This window comes from Halictus rubicundus, unplaced genomic scaffold (assembly GCF_050948215.1).
Source record: "Halictus rubicundus isolate RS-2024b unplaced genomic scaffold, iyHalRubi1_principal scaffold0177, whole genome shotgun sequence".
NCBI lineage: Eukaryota > Metazoa > Arthropoda > Insecta > Hymenoptera > Halictidae > Halictus > Halictus rubicundus.
The window spans coordinates 454997-475230 of record NW_027488718.1 but is presented as its reverse complement, the minus strand read 5'-3'; the positions used below and the strand labels follow the sequence as shown (position 1 = coordinate 475230).

At 45.9% G+C, this 20234-nt stretch overlaps 1 pseudogene; it reads right to left on the bottom strand.

Annotated features, from left to right (window-relative positions):
* Nucleotides 1-1721: 1721 nt before the first annotated feature.
* On the bottom strand, nt 1722-20080 carry LOC143363943 (uncharacterized; annotated as a pseudogene).
* Between the last annotated feature and the right edge of the window lie 154 nt (nt 20081-20234).

Genomic DNA, 20234 nt, shown 5'->3' with positions numbered 1-20234 from the left:
TTTGAATAAAATATTAAAATATGTATACAATAGTATAGTATAGTATATAATGTGGTATAATATGATGAGGGCGATCTGGAGAAAAAAAACATTTTTTAGTTTTAAATCTTACACGCATGTAAAACTTTATATTTGAATAAATTTATTTCACCAAAAACTTACCATTCAAATAATCTACTTATCGCGAGGACGAACTCCTCGTCTCACTCCTCCAGTTCCCTGATCAAAAGTTTGAAGGCACGCCTCCAAGACCGGACGAACCGCATTCTTTCCATGCCCGTCTGTGGAAAAATATTTTTTCATTTACACGATACAAAACGATGCACTTTGATACAGAACAGCGCACTCACCAATCCTGCAGCCACCTCCTTCAGCGGCCGGCTCTCATCAACTATGGCACATCGTCGTTTTGCGATTGTTACAAACATTTTCTACTACTGCTATGTATTTTCACTGAAAACACAGCTTGAAATGTGCATAGCGGCGAACCGCCCCCTATTTAAACGTGTCTCGAGCGATACAATTTACCGAAGGATGTGGACTAAAAAACCCTTGACGTGATAATGAATACGAGATGTAGACGCGATAACGAAAAACTGCATGGCGACTCGCCCAAGAGAATTCTTATTTCACGAATACGAGGTGTAAACGCGATAATGAAAAAACCGTTGATGCGATCGCAACTGGCAAAAGTATACGGTTCTATGAGAAAAGACGCCGTCTCGCCAAAATGCAACGATCTCGTGACATGAAACCGCGAGAGCGAGAGAGAAACAGCCTCTCTATCTCCCGCGAAATATAATAAAAAGTGGCCGCGCAGCAAGAGCGAATAAATGGCCGCGCGGCAAGAAGACGGAAGAGCGAGAGAGAGAGTGAAACAACCTCTCTCTCTCTCTATCTCCCATGGAAATATATCGCAACCTTCAAGGTCAAATCACATTGCAGAATACGGCTGCAACGATAATGAAATACTTCAGCGGAAATCCGAAATCCTGATGCAGCGATAAGAAACGCCATCCCGGTAACAGAAACCGCAAGGCGATACCTCGGCGGCGGCGGAGCGGTCCCTCCAATAGCCCCGCAAGAGAATGACCCCTTCGCCCATTGAGTTAGAAACCGCGATCGCCCCGCAAGAGAATAACCCCCTCGCCTATTGAGGTAGAACCGGTATAGACTACCTACTCGTTTTGCAGATAAAAAATGAAGAAAAGAAATCGAAAACTGTGAGAGCTAAAAGTGAAATTTCGAGAATCGATTCGAGAGCCGTGGAGATCTCCTGTTCTCGGTTGCTGTGTACGCGATGATCTAGCGAGAAGTTTTTTTTTTATGGTGATGACGGTGATGATAGCGACGCGCGAGCAGAACAAACGGTACGCGAGACTGAGCGCATGAATAACGTGTTTAGAGTTGATCTGTGTGCGAGCGACGAAGTGCGTGCGTTCCCGAAGAGGCGGAGATTGGGACTGTATTTAGTTTCTTTTTTTCGGTATATGTAACGTACCACAGACTTCACTTGGAACTGAACACCGTCGGAAGAGAGTTGCACGCATGTTGCGTCCCTCGTGTGTTCTCGTTAGCGCCATTTTAGTGTCTGCGTCGGAAACCATCGACGAACGACGGAGAGAGAAAACGGGGTCGTGCGAGACGTGGATAAAAGAAATAGTCGAAGGAGACGACTAACGGAGACCGTAGTAGAGGAGGTTGGGCGCTAACGAGAGGACCAACGCGGTGCATCAAGACACCTCGAGATCGCGTCGATGGTAGTCGCAATTAGGGTCCTCTGGCTCCGACAGGCCTTCGGACAGGCCTTCCGACAGTTTGTTCTCATCGTGTACTCTCTCGTTACCCAGTAGTACATAAATAATCACACACACATTCTCTCTCTCTCTCTCTCTCTCTCTCTCTCTCTCTCTCTCTCTCTTTCACTCTCTCTCTCTCTCTCTCTCTCTCTCTCTCTCTCTCTCTCTCTCTCTCTCTCTCTCTCTCACACTCATTATCTCTATAGTGTCTATGCTCCCGTAGGTTTTACGAGAAGTCATGCTGCACTGCCCTCAACATTAAATCGATGGCGATCCTGGCGTCCTCGACGGAGTCGTGTTCCATTGTCTGTATCTCTCGTCGCAGCACCGTCCTCGCGAGTGTCTTCAGGCTGCAGCGGAACGGGTAGCCGAGGAAGTGAGGGAACGCCACTCATGTGTCGATCACAGTAGAGTGAAGGATTCTGAGGGCTCTGAGATCATAATCCAGGGCGTGACCGATCAGGATCGTCTCAGCGTGGACGAAGCTGATGAGGTCCATTTGCATGCCCCTGAGACGTTTCGATGCCCTCAAGAGATCCTTCGCCGTGATCCCACTGAACCTGGTATTTTGGTCGACAATCTCTGCATCGGGCCTGACCAGCGTGTCATAGACCACATTTCCATTCATATCGACCACAGTTACCTCAGCCAGCTCGAGTCCGCGCCGCGTGAAGCACATCTCGCAGTCCAGAGCGAAGACACCGTAGTTTCCATCGGAGGGCACGATCCCGGCAGGTTGAGTACACACGTACCCCTCCAGCGGTCAATTGTATCCTGAAGATAGGCCCGTCCAAACATGCATTCTGGCGTTGGTGCATGCTCTGGAACTGTTCCGGTCCTGGCAACACTCCCAGGCGTTCCTTTGCAGCCCGTTCACAATTCCGCTCCGGAACTTTCCCCAATGGTATACGAACCGATCCTCCTGCAGGTATTCGCCATCGTGCCGGTTGACGTAGAAATTTTTGAGGCACCTCGCGCACTGCCTCTCTTCGACGACAAGTTTATACGATTCGGGGGTTCAATAGCTCCTCGACCTTTCCTAGTACTGGTGGTAGCCGTAGCCGGACGAGGAGCATGAGGACGAATACGAGGATGAGTGCGTCGACGGCGACGAGGAAGAGGAATCGCCGATATCCGAGCTCTTATCGCTATCTGAAGCGCTCTCCTGCTCTAGATCAGAGCTGTCGACGGAGCTTCCACTATAGTTCCCGCTGTCGACCTCGCTCTCCACTATGGAGGTGGTTCAGGTGATGGTAGGTGCGTGCCCGGTAGCCCAGGGGATGTTGGTGATGGTTGACAACCGCAGCGTAGCCAGGGTAATAGCTACACTCGACCGGGTAGCCAAGATGGGCCAGCTGATCACCTGTTAATGTGTATCCCCGAAGCAAGGAGGCCAGCGCCGCGTTACTTAGATGTTTTAGCTCGTTTCGCTGGCTACTCAGGAACGTGCTGGACTCTCTGCCAGCATTCCAGGGCCCGGTCGTCGCATTTTCCCCGGACTTGGTCTGCGCGATATATGTTTTCAGCAGTTTCCAGCTGGTAATTCCTCCTGGAACCGGCGGTCCTCGGGGACGTCAACGTGGTTTGGGAAGTCTCGGAGCTCCTAGTAGGGCTGCTAGGCTACTCCTGCTGCCGGCAGTGGTGGTGTCTGCGCACTCGTTGCTGCTGTTGCTGGTGCTAGCCAGCCTGCTCCTCCTCGTGCTCTTGCTCGTCGTCTCGTTCCTGGCGCTGGTCCTGTGGCGCTCTGGTACGATTTCTCCTTTGTCGTTGGCTCAGGATCGCTCGATCCTCTTTCGTCGACGATTCCAACGAGGCCTCGCTGCTCGCGGACGTTGAGGTCGTCGAGGAGCCTGTTGAGGCGGTCGACGCCGACGAGGATGCCGACGACTTAAGGTCGGCCCACACAAGACCGGGAAGAGACCGTGTACGTTTGGCCGCTAGATTCGAAACCAGGGTGTAGGGTTTGAGTCGACGGAGCTTCAGTGTTCTCGACTATATTTCTGCTCGCCCCGGTGGGGTCATTATCTCGAGCGTTTGACCATTTCCAGATGGCCTTTCGGGAGCGCGTTGACAGTTCCCTGCTGTGCATGGCACAAAAAAAATGTTTTTAGGGCCTTCACGGTTCCTTAGGTAAACTGTCGGTATCTCCCGTTTACAATACCATGGAAATAGGAAACCGTCCTGCCTCTTGGTGAAACATCATTGTTCAGGATTCAAGCTGTGGAATTCGGTGCCTATTGTCTAACTGGCGACCGCTATTTCATACGGTTTTTGTCGCGTATGTCAACACGCGGCACGAGCGCGTGTCGCCGTTGCTCGACACCGCGTAGCAACCGTTTCAATTCTCATTGGCCGAGTTTCACAGCTTGAATCCTTCAAATTGAGACAAACAACGATCGTCCGATGTACGAGCTCCAATCACGGTGCTCCACATTCGACGGTCTTTGTTATTTAAGGCACCTGCGTATGCCTTCTCGCTCTCTTAACGTTCTGAACGCTCATCAATCGCAAGGTATCGCTCTAGCACGTTTGCTCGTCTGTCCGCTCTCGTCTCGATAAGTAGAGATTCTCATCTCTCGCGCTCTGAGACTCTCGCGATTTCGCATCATTTCGGTAGCAGTATTCTCGCGATCTCCCGCGCCGCGTTGCGTGCACTCTGCTTCGCGACAAGATTTCCGGCGTCCGCGTAGAAGATCTCCGTCTCGCGGCGGCACGCTTTTCGTGCCGCTCAAGATTTCCTCTTCGCGATCCGACGGCAGAAGTTTGCACGCGCAAGATCTCCGTACGTTCGCCGGCTCGCGATTCTCGTGCGCGCGTTCTCTCTCGCGCCCTCGAGTGCCTCGCACTTCGTGCGCCGTGCAACCGAGTAAAAATAAAGTGCATTTTCCCGAAGGACAAGGGTTTAATTCTCCCGTCTCTCCTTGCCTCCTCGCGCGCTCATTTCTGAGTGGTCCCGGCCCCCGGCGACTCCGACCTTCGGTCGACGCCAAACAAACTCATTAAAGCGAAATTTGGACTATAAATTTTTCTCAAAAATGTTTACGAAAATATATTTTGCATTCTTTAAATAATTTTTTTTCAGTATAGCCACCTAAGATGTTCAAAAGTGACCCCCGAAACAAATTGATTTTTGGTCACACCGTGCCCAACAAAAAATTACGAAAAAATTCATGGATATTCTACTTACTAGCATACAGGAGTGAGATTTTTTTCAGAACTTTAGGTGGAAAAATCGATTTTATATCGAACTTCTCGGTTGACCCCGCTTATATTATTATGTTCGCTGTGTCTTCGTTGTGATTATTAATGTGTATATTTTACAGTTTTTTTTTTGGATTATGCAAACATGTTTGTTGAAAAAATTGGACATCTCCAAACATTCGAGGAAAGTGCGTATTTCGTATTGAAGTTTCAGAGATACTGGTTTTATAAAAATTCAGTAGTTAGATATTATTTTCAAAATGAGGAAACTGTTGGAAGTCATGTTGATATATTGAAATATAGGGCAAATAAAATATTTTATATTGCATTTTTAAGTCTGTACATTCTTTTTTCGAATATAAAAATGTTTATTATCTCATATGTTAGAAACTAGGAGTTCCTGGTCCCAAGGTTCTGGGGTAAGTGCCGTGTGGTTCATCATGGTCCTCTTACCAAAAGGCATAGCCTTCCCCACTCCGTGGCCAGATCCTTCAGCACAAAGAGTCCCTTATCTTTGACAATACGACGTCGGGTCGCTTGCCTTTTCTAAACATTCTCACCGTCAATAAACAGTCAATGCTTAGACATTAGATAGTCATCAGCTATCGCGTCGCCTGCTGCCAGGCAGAGTTGGGCATTATTTAGATAAAAAATTATTTAAGTAACGAATCTAATAAAAGATAATTTATCTTTATTCGTTATTCGAAGGTTCGAATAAAAAAATTATCTTTATTCGACGAGTATCGAATAAATAATTTTATTCGACGAATAATGCTAATTTTTTTTATTCGAAGCGGATTTATTCGAACTTCGAATAATTTTTTCATCTTTTATCTGTATCTTTTATTCGAAGGCTTCGAATACATCTTCGCATAACTTACCAGCTCGACGAATAAACGGCGACGGCGCCCGACGAGGACCGACGAGCGCCGAACGTCGAAGACCCAGCGACTGCCAAACGGCATACAATGTAAGCGGATGGAGAATCGCGCACGAATGAAAGTTTAAACTTTTAGATTTTTCAACATATCCTCATAAAATTGTGACGAGTGAATGGAGGGGATTTTCCTGATGAAAATGAGGTCAAATTCGAGTGTAATCGAACAAGTTTCACTGATACGTAATGTTACGATAAAAATTACAATGTCATTAAAGACAGTCCAAATGATGTCGTGTTTGGTCTCATTTCGATCGGAACAAACTCTACAACTCATTCGTCTTAACAATATTGTTCTGATTAAAAACATAAAACCATAAATTGCCAATAATGCGCGATTCTCCATCCGCTTACATTGTATGCCGTTTGGCAGTCGCTGGGTCTTCGACGTTCGGCGCTCGTCGGTCCTCGTCGGTCCTCGTCGGGCGCCGTCGCCGTTTATTCGTCGAGCTGGCAAAAGTTATTCGAAGATTTATTCGAAGCCTTCGAATAAAAGATACAGATAAAAGATGAAAAAATTATTCGAAGTTCGAATAAAAAAAATTATTTTTATTCGTCGGATAAATTCTCGTCGAATAAAATTATTTATTCGATACTCGTCGAATAAAGATAATTTTTTTATTCGAACCTTCGAATAACGAATAAAAATTTTTTTATCTTTTATTCGTTATTCGAAATTTTTATTTAGATAAATATTTTGCCCATCTCTGCTGCCAGGACTGTTTAGCCTCACGGGCCACAGACATTATAAAGCCCTGCCATAAGTCTGTCAAGGAATAAACATCCCTTCGACCATCCCACCAAAATCTCTCGTTAAAAATGCGTTGACGCTAACATATAATACGCTTGGAAACAGGAAAAAAGGCAACGAGAAAATTCATTTTCATGCAATTTACAAAATTCTAAAAAGAATTTAGAACAATTGTTTCAATAATATCCAACTACTTTTATAAAACCAGTATCTCTGAAACTTCAATACGAAATACGCACTTTCTTCGAATGTTTGGAGATGTCCAATTTTTTTCAACAAACATGTTTGCATAATCCAAAAAAACTATAAAAAATACACATTAATAATCACAACGAAGACACAGCGAACATAATAATATAAGCGGGGTCAACTGAGAAGTTCGATATAAAATCGGGAATTTTATGCTTTCGGATTTGTGTCAAAATCGATTTTTCCACCTAAAATTCTGAAAAAATCTCACTCCTGTATGCTATTAAGTAGAATATCCATGAATTTTTTCGTAATTTTTTGTTGGGCACGGTGTGACTAAAAATCAATTTGATTCAGGGGTCACTTTTGATCATCTTAGGTGGCTATACCGAAAAAATAAAAAAAAATTATTTAAAAAATACAACACATATTTCAGTATACACAGATAAACAAATCAAGAGCGCAAGACCTGTTGGTGCACCAACGGAATCAGTGAGGTAGGTTCAAGCGTCGCCAAGTTACATTTGCTGGCAGTGGGGTGGGGGGGGGGGGCGATGACGCATGTGGCAACATCTGGTTGCGTCGTTGTTTGTTTCGTTCAGTTTACTGATGGACAGGAACGCGTTCGCATCGCGTGCGAATCATTCCTGTTTCATTCGTTAAATAATTTATACACAACGCGGAAAAATAAGTTTACGTACGGACTTGTGTTGACGCGAGTGTGTATAGTTTGGAGTTTGTGTGGAGAAGTGTGGAGATTGTGTAAAAATGGAGTGTGGTGAATCGTGTTCTATTGAGCATGCGGGAAAAATGGCGACCTAGCGAGCAGCCAAGGCGGCTGTATCCTCTAAAAGACTTCGGAGCTCAACCACAAGATACAGCAGAAGAAAATGACAGCTGAATAGGTAAGTGACAAATAGTCTATATACCCCGTGAACTTCTCAAACAAATAAATTTGGATTACATTTAGATTAATTTTTGAGTTCCTCGCTTTGAGTTCTTCTGACACAGAGGAACACTAAGTGATTTTATAAAAACTTTGCACTAGTATTCTGCTGCACCACACAGACAAAGAAACAAAACAAATGTAGTCGCTGACAGTAATATTGGGACACTCAGGGCAATAACTATTTTAATATTGCATCATACGATTTGGATGTTGTTGACAAGTTAGAACAATTAGTTTACAACATGACGTGAAAAAAGCTAACGTTTTCGCGGGCATGCTGCGCCAACACATCTTTGCCGCTCACGCATGCACGCACACACTCACCCGAGCGAGTTCGATGTACTCGGGAGAGCCCGCGAACGTCCGTCAGCTGTTATGGTGACGGTTTGTTTTTGTCTGCTTTCACTTTTGTTCCACGATCAGCTGGGAACGTCGATCCCCCCCCCCCCCCCCCCGATGCTCGAGCTGCTTTGTACAGCTATGATGCTCATGGGGACGGCAATGCGCCGGACCCGTCAATCAGTCGGTGTCACTTGTTTATTGCTGTATGAAAAAGTTACATTGTCATATAACTACAAATAAATGATTGATTCTATGTAACACAATTGGTTTGCTACATAAAGTGAAAAAAAATATTTACAGAAATTGCAGAGAAAATACTAAAAGTTGTATTGTAACAGACCTGGCTGCGCCAGGCCTGTTCCTAGCTGTACGCGCCCCGAACTCGAACCCCCGAACGCGACCGACGGATACCGAGATCCGCCGGTACCCGCGAGCCCCGCACCACCGAACCGATCTTGGCGGGAACCGGAACCCGCCATGATGCGACACCGTCGCGCCGGATGCGTGACGACACCGGAAAGGCCGGCCGCGAACCGTACCGCACCGCACCCCCTCGCCTAGCAAGACGAGAGAGACGAGCCGGAAAACGCTCTCTTTGGTTTTCCGCCGTCACCGTGACAGGACGTGTTTTTCCCGAGCCGTAATTCTAGCCGCCGATACCGACCGCACGAATACGACCGGACTCGCGCTTTCACGACGCCGAGAAGCCGCCTGCCGACCCGATTCGCGAGAGTATTGTTGAATCCGCGGAAATCGAACCGCGAGTGTGCCGAATTTCCCCGCAACCCGCGAACCCCGATATACGCCGCTGCGTACTGGACCGCCTGGAGAGCCGACCCGAACGCCGAGCGATCGAGGACCGGAACCAGGGTAAGTACCCTTCTTTCCCGTTAACCCGACGTCTCCGCCTCCACCCTACACCCTCGGAGAGCGAACCACCCGCGACCGGCGTAACGCCGGCCGTCCAGGGGCACGGGCTCTCCGTCCGCCGACGTTGCCCTGGTCCGGAAACGCCGCTGCATACGGCCAAGACCCCGCCGTGACCCGACACGCGCGCGAGACCTGAATCGCGACCGCCGACCTCCGAACCGCGAAGCCGGGACAGTGATGAACGTTTAGCCGAGTCGCGTCATTAACCACCTGTGCCCGACCGTCCGTGTCCCGCCGTAACCCTCGCGTTATCCCGCCGCGAACCCTGGCACGGCGAGCCAAATCCGGCCGCGAGGAACCGTTTGTACGAGATCCGCCGGGAAACGGACTCGTTACAGTATTTTGCAACTTTTTGATGTGGACTTACATTGAAAATTTAGAAAGTACGATTTGTAGATCTGTATGAATTATACATATTCTGAATATTTCATCAAAATCGGTCAACGTTGCAATAAGCTACAGATGTTTTAAAATGATAATATAAGGGTGAAATTCCCTGACAAGACCAAAATTCTGCGACTTTCACCCTGCTGTCATCGTTATACGTTTGTAGCTCATTGCAACGTTGACCGATTTAGATGAAATATTCAGAATATGTATAATTGATACAGATGAACAAAACGTATTTTTTACATTTTTAATATAAGCGCGCATAAAAAAGTTGCAAAATACAACTTTTAGTACTTTCTCTGCAATTTCGACCAAATGCAATTTTAATCAAACATTTTTTTCACGTTATGTAGCGTAGTAATTGTTCTAACGTCTCAAAAAAATTCAAGTAGTGCTGTCCAATATTGGCAAAGTTATGCGATTTTGTCCGAGTATTAGTGGGAGTCACTGTATATACATATATATACAACGTAATTTCATACAACAATAAACATGTGACATCGACTGATCCGGCGCGTTGCCGCCCCCGTGAGCATCATAGGTGTTCCGAGTAGCTCCACCATCGCGGGGGGGGGGGGGGGGGGGATCGACGTTCTAAGCTGATCGCCGAAAAAAAAAAGTGAAAGCAAACTGTCGTCACCGTAACAGCTGACGGACGTCCGCGGGCTCTGCTGAGTACGTCGACCTATCAATCATTTTTATGTATTTTTAATTTGTTTTTAATATATGTTTTATAACTATTGAAAATGTAATAAGAATGTAAGGATAGATCGAAATGTGCAAGATCACGAGAGTCAATGTTTTTGAGTCGCAATCAAAGTACTGAGAATGACTCGGATAGCGAAGCAGCAGCAGCATGCTCGGATAGCATTTTGTTGAGTTTATTAATTTTATTCACTAGTATTATAATTTGTTTAAGTTTATTATTGTTAATTTTACATATGGTTCATTTATTATTAATTTTGATCTAAACTTGTTAGTTTTTAAAAATACATTTGTTAATGTATAATAATACATTTTTTCCTACAAATTTTTTTTTTGTTTAACTTATAAACTATATTGGTAAATATAATTGTCTGTAAAAAATTTCCTCTATAACTACGACAAGTGCCGAAAACAGGCGATTTGTCCACACTGTGCGCCGGACCGTCTAAACATGATCTAGTCGTCCGCACGCACAAGGAACCCATTCATCCCACAAATATTAAAATAGTTATCGTCCTTTTAAAAGTGTCCTAATATTATTTGTGAGTGACTGTATCTCCGTTACACTCACAGTTTGCATGCACACGCCAATGTCACTGGTTCTGGTAATTCACATTTTTAATGGTGGGGGAATAGGGAAGTCAAAGGGGAAATGACAGTGTGGCAAAACGACCAAAAGCTGGCCAAGCATCAAAAACAGTAGAAGAACATTATAAACCTTTCTAAAAATACCATGTACTGAGGTTTTGATGGTCGCTGATCACGTGATCACGAATGTAATGTTAGGTTAACCCTTTGCACTCGAAGCTATTTTAACTCCAAAACGAAACATTTCTTCCCACCTAGAATATTGCTCTTCTATATATATATATTTTTATGTTATACATACGAAAATAGTACAATTCACTCGAACAATACAGAAATGTTTAGTAATTTATTAAATACAATCAAATGTAATAATGTAAAAAATATTTTTAATAAAGATACAGCAATTTTTCGTGGTGCCTAACAGTCACCATTCGAGTGCTAAGGGTTAACATTTTAATTAACCGTTCGTGAAGGAAATATAAAAGTATTAAAAAAATTGTTTTATGTATTTATATAAGAATATAGAAACTAAGGCTGAGCGGCGGTTACATTTATATGAAAAAGTTGTTCAGAATGTAGAGTTTTACAACATATTTAAATTTTATCAAAATCGGTGAGGAGGAACCTTTTGTGCACAATTTTACCAATACCTTTTCAATCTGTTTGTTTGTAGTATGTTTTATACTGAGAATCAAATTCAATAAGTTGATTTTCTATTGACACAGTTGTTAGTAGTTGTAAAACTTCAGATGGTATTTCGAAAAATCGTACTTGGGCCAGATTTTGGGCGTTTCTGCAATTATTTTAAACAAATGCGGTGTTTCTCTACAGTTTCTCTCTTACAGACCTGTTTTTAAAAATGATAAGGCGAAATTAAAATTATTTCAATTGAACGCTGCATCGTAAAACAGTTATTATTCATTGCTAAATGGACATCATGAGAAAGTGGAGGATACGTTTCATTCGGAAATAATGAATGAGAGTTTGAAATAACTGTTTCGTTGTGAAGAGGACGTGTCGTCACAGAAGGCGAGGGTGTGGTCTCTGTACCAACGCATCGAACTCCTTTCATTTGTGGAAGAAACGGTCCCAGGTATTCGGGGGAGGAAGTGGTATCCTCGCGGGGATACGTCCCCCAGGAGGGTACCCCCTTTCCCGACCGGTCCACAAAAAGCGATGCACCGGCTCCCACATTACTGCAGATTGATTTTTGCGGTAATTGGAGTTGCATCCTGAAAGGAGTTTCGGTGGTTGTTTGGAGGGGAAAACACCCGTGAAGACGGCAAGAAAGAAGTGCGTAGATCGTTTTCAAGAAAGAAGTACCGAAGCCCTAAAACGAAGAGTCAAGAAGAAGGCGCGAGAGCGACAGTATTCGAGAAGTACCGACCGCATAAGAAGTGTTGTGACACTTGGAAGTTCGCAACATTATGATGAACAACGAAAATGTAACGCCGTCGTCAAGTGGACAAGAAAAGGAAATATTACGGACTACCTCTTCTGACGCCGGGCGTAGTCAAGAAATTCCACAAGAAATCGATAACGTTGAAGAACTCGGGGAGCAAACTGCCACCGACAAAGAAATGCACTTCGTCGAGGAAAACGAAACGACGGTCGAGCCATCCACGATGGAAAGTATAACGCCGTCATCAAGTGGACAAGAGAAGGAAATATTACGGAATACCTCTTCTGACGTCGGGCATAGTCAAGAAATGACAAAAAAAAATAGCTAAACGTGGAAAAACCATCAAAGACATTCTGAAGGAAGAAGCGGAGGTGCAGGCCCACCAGCTCGTCGTGCAAAGAGAAACGACGGTCGACCCACAGGAAGAATTGTGTCTTCCGGACGGATCTCTCAGCATCGTGGACATTCGTCATATTTTTCAAGAAATGAAACGCATAAGCGAACATTGCGAAACATTAGATTGTTCGATGGAGCATTTGAACATAATACGTATGAAGAGAATTGGGTTGCAGACCACCCTGACCGTGAAATGCATGATGTGCGATTATAAAGCCGATATCCACAGTCAACCTGATGATCCTCAGGTCATGGATATTGTTACGTATGGAGACGTTCTCCACGTTTATTTCGATTAGAATTTCTAATCTCTTTTCTGAGAACGAAAAGCGTCGCTCATAGCCCTGGCTCGTAACAATATCAATCGGAATGCAGTGGCAGGAACAATTCTCAACGGAGGCGGCTACGCACAAATGGGAGGATTCCTCACTGCCATCAATGTCCCCGGTATGTCAACGAAGGGATACAGCAAATGCCATGACGAGATCGTGGAGAAATTAATGCGTACTGCGGAAGAGGAAATGGTAGCAGCGGCTGAAGAGGAGAAAAGACTAGCCGTTGGAAGAGGCGACGTGTTAGCATGTGGAATTCCACACATTCCCGTCGTGGCTGACGGAAGTTGGGTGAAGCAGAATGAAGACACAGCTCGCGAAGAATTGTCCAGAAAGGAAAACATCGAAATTAGACCATGTGGTCTTTTTATCGATGCATCGATTCCCTATTTGGGAGCATCGCCAGATGGTGTAATCGATGACGACGGCATTGTGGAGATAAAGTGCCCACAAACTGCGGAAAATGTTACACCAGAAGAGGCAATATCAACAATAGAAGCAGTAAGTAAAATATTTACAGACTGGCTGCGTTATGAATAAAAACCACGCGTACTTCTACCAAGTACAAGAGCAATTACATATCACTGCCAGAAAGTACTGCCTCTTTTGTATATGGACGAGGAAAGGTATAAAGTCAATTAAAGTTCACAAAGACGACGAATTTTGGCAACATAAACTGGAGCCAAAATTGACGCGCTTTTATATAGATTGTATGTTGCCCGAAATAGTTGACAGTAGATATACGAGAGGCATGTCCATTCGGGAGCCCCAATATATTATCGAATCAATACAAAATTCACAAAGAAAAAGAAAAGTTGCAACTGTTCGACGTTGAGTTGCACTTATTAGTGCAGCACCACTAACTCGATCAGCTGGTAATAAGAAATTTTTAAGTTATTAAAATTACAGCTCAAGGATCGTATATGATTCAAAAGCTGTTCAACGTCGAATTGCACACATGCAAAAAAGTGTGCAGTATCGCTGATTCCATCAGCGAATGAAAATAATATTCAAATATTATACAGTTGCAACTATTCGACGTCGAATTGCACATACTAGTGCAATACCACTGACTCGATCAGCTGGTAATATGAAATTGTAAAGTTATTACAATTACAGCCCAAGGATGGTATGTGATCCAAAAGCTGTTCGACGTCGAACTGCACACATGCAAATAAGTGTGCAGAATCGCTGATTCATTTCAGCGACATTTTTCATTTGTCAGATTACAGATTCCCGCATGGTAACAATGACCGAATCAAGAACACAATCTGAAATTCCGAGGCGACAATGGATGCAGCATCAGCTGATAATATAAGTAGAGAAATGCAATTTTACTTTTCACACTGTCGTGTGGATTTCAACATTTTTCTCTTTTTGTATATTTGATTTCTGTTTCAGTTGCAGCCACGAATCATATGGGCTGCTTCGTCGTCGAGACGATGAAGGACCACACTGGTCGACTGCTCTCCGCCTCACCCACATTCCGAGGCGATAGTGGAAAGCCAGAGAAAGAATTCGACGAGCCACTATTGGTGAGTTACCGAAGCCACATATGTTTATACTAAATAACAAAATATTTGTTAGTTTGCTTCTTTTTAATTTACATTTTACATGTTTCAGAACAAGCTGATGCGGAGTATCAAAAGGAACTCCCACTGAAGAGGCGGCCATGGCAGCCGCATCATTAATTTTACAATTTATTAATTATTTTAAAATTGTAATTTATTTATATTCTTTTTTATATATTTTATGATATTTATATTTTTTTCGTCTATTTATATTTATATTCTGTTATATTCACGTTTATATGTTTATTCTTTTTATAAATGTAAGATTGTTTGTATTTTTCTTTTTTCGAATAAAAAAAATTATCTTGATTCGTCGGATAAATTCTCGTCGAATAAAGATACTTTCTTTATTCGAACATTCTAAGGAGGAATAAAATTTTTTTTATGTTTTATTAGTTATTCGAAATTTTTATTTAGATAAATATTTTGCCCAACTCTGCCATTTTGCATTATCCCGAAATGACATACACGTACACGCCGACCTGGCGGTGTGTGAGTGTGTCGAGGCAACGTGTTTACGTTGTTGGCCACACGACATCCCGGACCCTTGCTATTCTCATCGGTACACGTACGCGCCAACCTGGCGGTGCGCGAGTGTGCCGCGGCACGGCTGTTCGAACGAAGCTACGGCAGCGCCGTTGTTTACGATGTCGACCACGCGTGCTCAGATCGCCTCTATTGTCAGGGATCATGCGACCGAATCAGAGAGGATACTCGGAAAATGCCACTCGACACTGAATGTGGAAAGTGCACCCAGCTCCCCATACTGGACGAAAATGTTACTATTTAGCTTCTTCTAGCGGCCGTTATAGCGGTACTATCGATTGTTCAAGGCCACCTGGGAAAATTGATCCTTAAGTGGCCTTCCAGAACGTGGTGCATCTTCAATATTAAAATTGCCAGATCGAAATTGCAAACTAGTTTTCGCACTGGCATTCTGTCAATACATCTTCTCCATACACATCGGATCATTTTTTTCTTGCTTGAACACCATTTTTGCCTTTTCGATAGTAAAAAAGTAAAATATGCCGAAAATGCCGCTTTTCACTTAACATATTTGAAAGGGTACCAACCAAAACCTACTGTGCAGAATCAAACAAAATTTTTCACAAACAAGCCTTGCTGTATCAGCTGTCAAAATGTATAATAACAATGCGGCTTTAGTGTGAAGTTGGCTGCGAAAAAATACAATTATGTCCTCTGTTGGGAAAGAACGAAATTACTTTCCGAACAATCCATTAATTCTTCTGCTCCTTTATCGATAGGATTATCGTTCATGTCTACGAATATTATTCTGTGTGTTTTGGCCATATACAGTGATTCGTGAGTTTCTCGGATTTGCAAGTCTCTGTGTGGTTGTCGTATTACACTGGGCGGTTCCACCTGAATCTCTGCCAGGTCAGGGATTTCAGAGGAATAATTATTTTCTTGGTTAGATTTTGACTCCGTGTCATGGTTATCGGATGGAGTTGATAAGAGGTATTCTGTTCTCGTTAGTCCTTGCGGTCCACATTTCCTTTTCTTCCGCATTGTATCGGGTAGGGGTGAATCTTACGAAGTGGTAGTTGAAATTTTCCTTTTTCGGATTCGCACTTGTTCGTCTGGTTTTGTTCGTTTGTTATTTCTGTCCAATACTAATGAGTAGACATCGGATCTTTATGCAAAATTAATACTCAAAATATATGCAAAATATATGCAAAGTATATACGAAATATGTATCGGAAAAGGTCCCCGACCGAACGATACTAGGAATGAGGAGGAGCCGGAATCGCACAGCGCTGTGCATCGAAGTTGAATGAAAGAGAGTCTTGGGCGAACACGGGTATTTTGAATGAAAGTGGACTGTATTTTGAGATGTATGAACGTGAAAAGTATGAACACTGTACTCTGGAGTTTACAATAAATATGTACAAAGAATAACGCGTTGAATAACGAGTCTGAACCAAAACGACTAGAAAGCGCGCAGAAAAAGGACCGTATCGCACGACGGTTGAACAGCGAAGCAGGACCCGATTTCGGAGAAAGACCGAGTCTGCCTTCCTGGAAATCGCGGATTGGTCCTTGTGGATCACGCGATGATCCACGATCGACAATTGGGTCGCGATCGATAGATCCCGAAGGGGAAGGACGGGGGTTACGCGAGTTAGCGCAACGGCTTTTCGAGAGACCGCGTTCGGTGAGGAGCGCGTGACGAGGACCCCACCTCGAACGTTCGCGTGATCGCGTACATACCGCTCGCCTTGAAGCATTGCTTTCAAAGACAGCGACGAGCGGACGCAGCCGCATCGCACGCAGAACAACTTAAAAATTAGCCGCACGCAATCTTAAACTAACGCAGAGCTTAAAACTAACGCAGAGCTTAGAACTAACGCAAAGAAATATGTACAGAAAGCATATGTACAAGTTAAGTGGGAGCGGAAGCAATTGGCAACGGGCACAGCTTGACAATCGGACGTGTCAGCTCGGTGGAAGGGGTCTTGTCTGTGACCACGCGGGCCCGACCGTCAACTCCCGGGTGCACGGCTTTCACGCGACCGAGTTCCCATTTGCACGGGGGGAGCATGGGGTTCCGGATTAAGACGAGCTGCCCGAGCTCGATTCCCGGTTGCTCTCGTCGCCACTTGCTTCGCTGCTGGAGAGTGTTTATGTAATCGCTCACCCAGCGCTTCCAGAAATGCTCCGTCACGGATCTGACGAGCTGCCAACGCGTGAGGCGATTCGCGGACAGATCGAGGACGGACGGTTGTGGGGGTACCGTGAGCGGAGAGCCTGTCAGAAAATGCCCAGGTGTGAGGACATCAAAATCGTCCACAGAGTCTCGCAAGGGCGCTAGAGGTTGCGAATTGAGGCAACATTCGATGGCGCACAGCAAGGTGCTAAACTCCTCGAATGTAAAAGTTGTAGTACCGACAACCCGCCTCATATGATGCTGGAGCTCTTCACTCCGGCTTCCCACAAACCTCCGAAATGAGGTGCGGAGGGAGGGATAAAATAGCAGGCTACACCGTCGCTGGCGGTTTTATTTTGAAATTCCGAGTTCCGGAGGGTCGCTCGGTACGCTCGACATAATTCTCGGTCCGCGCCGACGAACGTGATCCCGTTGTCGGAATACATCGTGCAAGGTATTCCACGTCGCGAGCAGAATCGATCAAAGGCGCGGATGAAGGCTGGGGTAGAATAGTCGGAGACGAGCTCGAGATGAATTGCCCTAGTGGCCAGACAGACAAAAAACGCAATATACGCTTCGCGCGAGGTAATACCGCGCCCGGATGACGCGCGGGTTTGAAACGGGCCTGCATAGTCCACTCCGCAATGAGAAAAGCATCTGGACGGAGGGGAGACGCGAGGGGTCGGAAGTTGGCCCATCAACTGAGCTGGTACAGCAGCCCGTTCGCGGACACAAGCAACACAGGAGTGAATGACGCTCTTGACCAGACTGCGAGCATGGAGTATCCAAAATGTCTGCCGCAGCGTATGTAAGGTCAATTGAAGACCGGCGTGTAGAGAGCGTAATTGAGCTTGTTCGACGATTCGGAGGACCAGTGGATGTGACGCGAGTATGATTGGGTGCTTGACATTGAACGCCAACGGAGCGTGTCGAAGACGTCCACCGACCCGAAGGATTCCGTCGTCATCGACGACCGGATCGAGAGCTGACAGTGAACTTTTTGGGGAGAGCGTGCGGCGCAGGCGGAGCACTTCGACTTCCGAAGGAAAGCAGTCGCGTTGAATGCAACGGATCCAGAAGGTTCGTGCGGCGGAACAGTTCTCGACCGACAGAGCTCGGCCTGGCGTCGAGGAAGTGAGCGAACGAGCCGTCGAGAATTACGTCGCCGTAGAGATCCGCTCCGAGGATCATTTGAATGGGCTCGGAATTCGTGGGAACCGGGTCTGCCCACTGAAGATCGTTCAGATGCTTGAACGAAGACGGATCTGCAGTGCAGTGTGCGTGATAGGCGGTCAAAGTTGGCATAACCAACGCGGTTGTGACCAGCGACGGAGTGGTCGAGTGTACTGGACTCACGCGAAGTTCGACAGACGATCGCACAGTTTCTACGTGAGCTTCGCTGACCGCGGAAATCGTGACATTTCTACGAGTCTTTTTTGCGCGAAACAGTTGAGCTAAACTCTCCGTAACCAGTGTGGCTTCGGAGCCCTCATCAAGAAGAGCTCTTACAATCGCGGTACGGCCTGACGAAGCATGTATTTTGAGTCGAGCTGTAGCCAAGAGCACGAGCGAGGGGGGTGGGGGCGACGGGGAGTCGTCGCAGACAACGATACTACAGCAGAGCAGCCAGCTAGAGGAGATGAAGAGCGGGGAGCCGACGGATCGGCAGGATTCGCGTGACCATTCGACGCTTCGTGCAAAGACGTGTGGTGAGTTTGTTGACAAACGCGACACTTGTATTTGCTCGGACAATCGGACACGACGTGTCGCTCGCTTAGGCAGTTGTAACATCGCGAGAATCGAGTTACAATTTCGCGTCGCTTTTCCGGAGACTCGGCCAGGTATCGCGGACACGAACTCAGACAGTGTCGCGATTGACAGAGTGGGCAAGACGATTGCGAACTCGGAGTGTTCGTCTTTGTCGTATTCTCGGGTTTACGGCGCGATTCTAAGGAGACGCTCGGACGCGATGAAGATTGCGAGGTCGTGACGGCGTGTACGCGAGGGCACGGGGTCGACTTCGGCGTCACAGTACCGCAGGATTCGACGGACATTTCGTCGAGCGCACGCGCGCGAGCGGATAAGAAAGTCGTTAACTCGGTAAACTATTTTGGCGTGTCGGACTGAGAAGAAACGAGGAACCAAGCTTTCGACGTAACTGGATCAAGTTTTCGCGACACTAAGTGAACTAGCATGTCCGTCCACAATTCTTCTGGAGAGCGATCCAGTTTCTGAAGCGATGTGTTCGCGACGGTCGCTCGATCAATCAAGGAGTGCAGATCGGCTGCGGACTCGCGCTTAACCGCAGGTAAGTCGATCAGATTCGACAGATGCATTTTAATTAGTCGGCGTTTATTCTGAAATCGCGACGTCAGAGTGCGCCACGCTGTCGAAAAATTGTCGGCGGTTGTCGGAATGTTTCCGAGGGCTTCGAGCGGGGGCCCTTTGAGCGACGACACTAAATAATGCATGCGCATGAAGTCCGTTAATTCGCGATTTGACATAATAAGTGCTTTGAACCGATCTCGAAATGACTCCCATTCGTTACAGTCGCCGCTGAACGGAGCTAACGGTACGCGAGGAAGATGCGCAAGCGCGACGGAAGGCTTGAGAAGACTCGTCGAGGCGGTTTCTGGGGAATGCAACGATGGACTCACGTGTGACTTTAGGTCATCGAGGGCGTCCAGTAGAACATCCTAGGAGCTGAAGTAGGTATCCTCGGTTGACTGGAAGTGATCGTCCACGAAATAAGGGACTTTCCGTTGGTTATCCTCAGGTACGTTGGTGAGCAGCTGCACGTGGCCATCACGAAACGCAGTCCAAGCGTTTTCGAGAGAGGAGAGGCGCGCCTGGACCTTGCTGGTGGTGAGGTTGGCCTTCTCGATCTTCCGGAAGTTCTCGACCGTCCGCAGGATCGTCCGTCGCAGCATGGCTTACCGTTGGAAGTCCGCCATCTTGAGAGAGCACGTGTGAACTCCGAAATTTTCCGTGAATTTCAACTTCGCATCCGGCTCGAAGGACCACTTTTATGTATCGGAAAAGGTCGCCGACCGAACGATACTTGGAATGAGGAGGAGCCGGAAT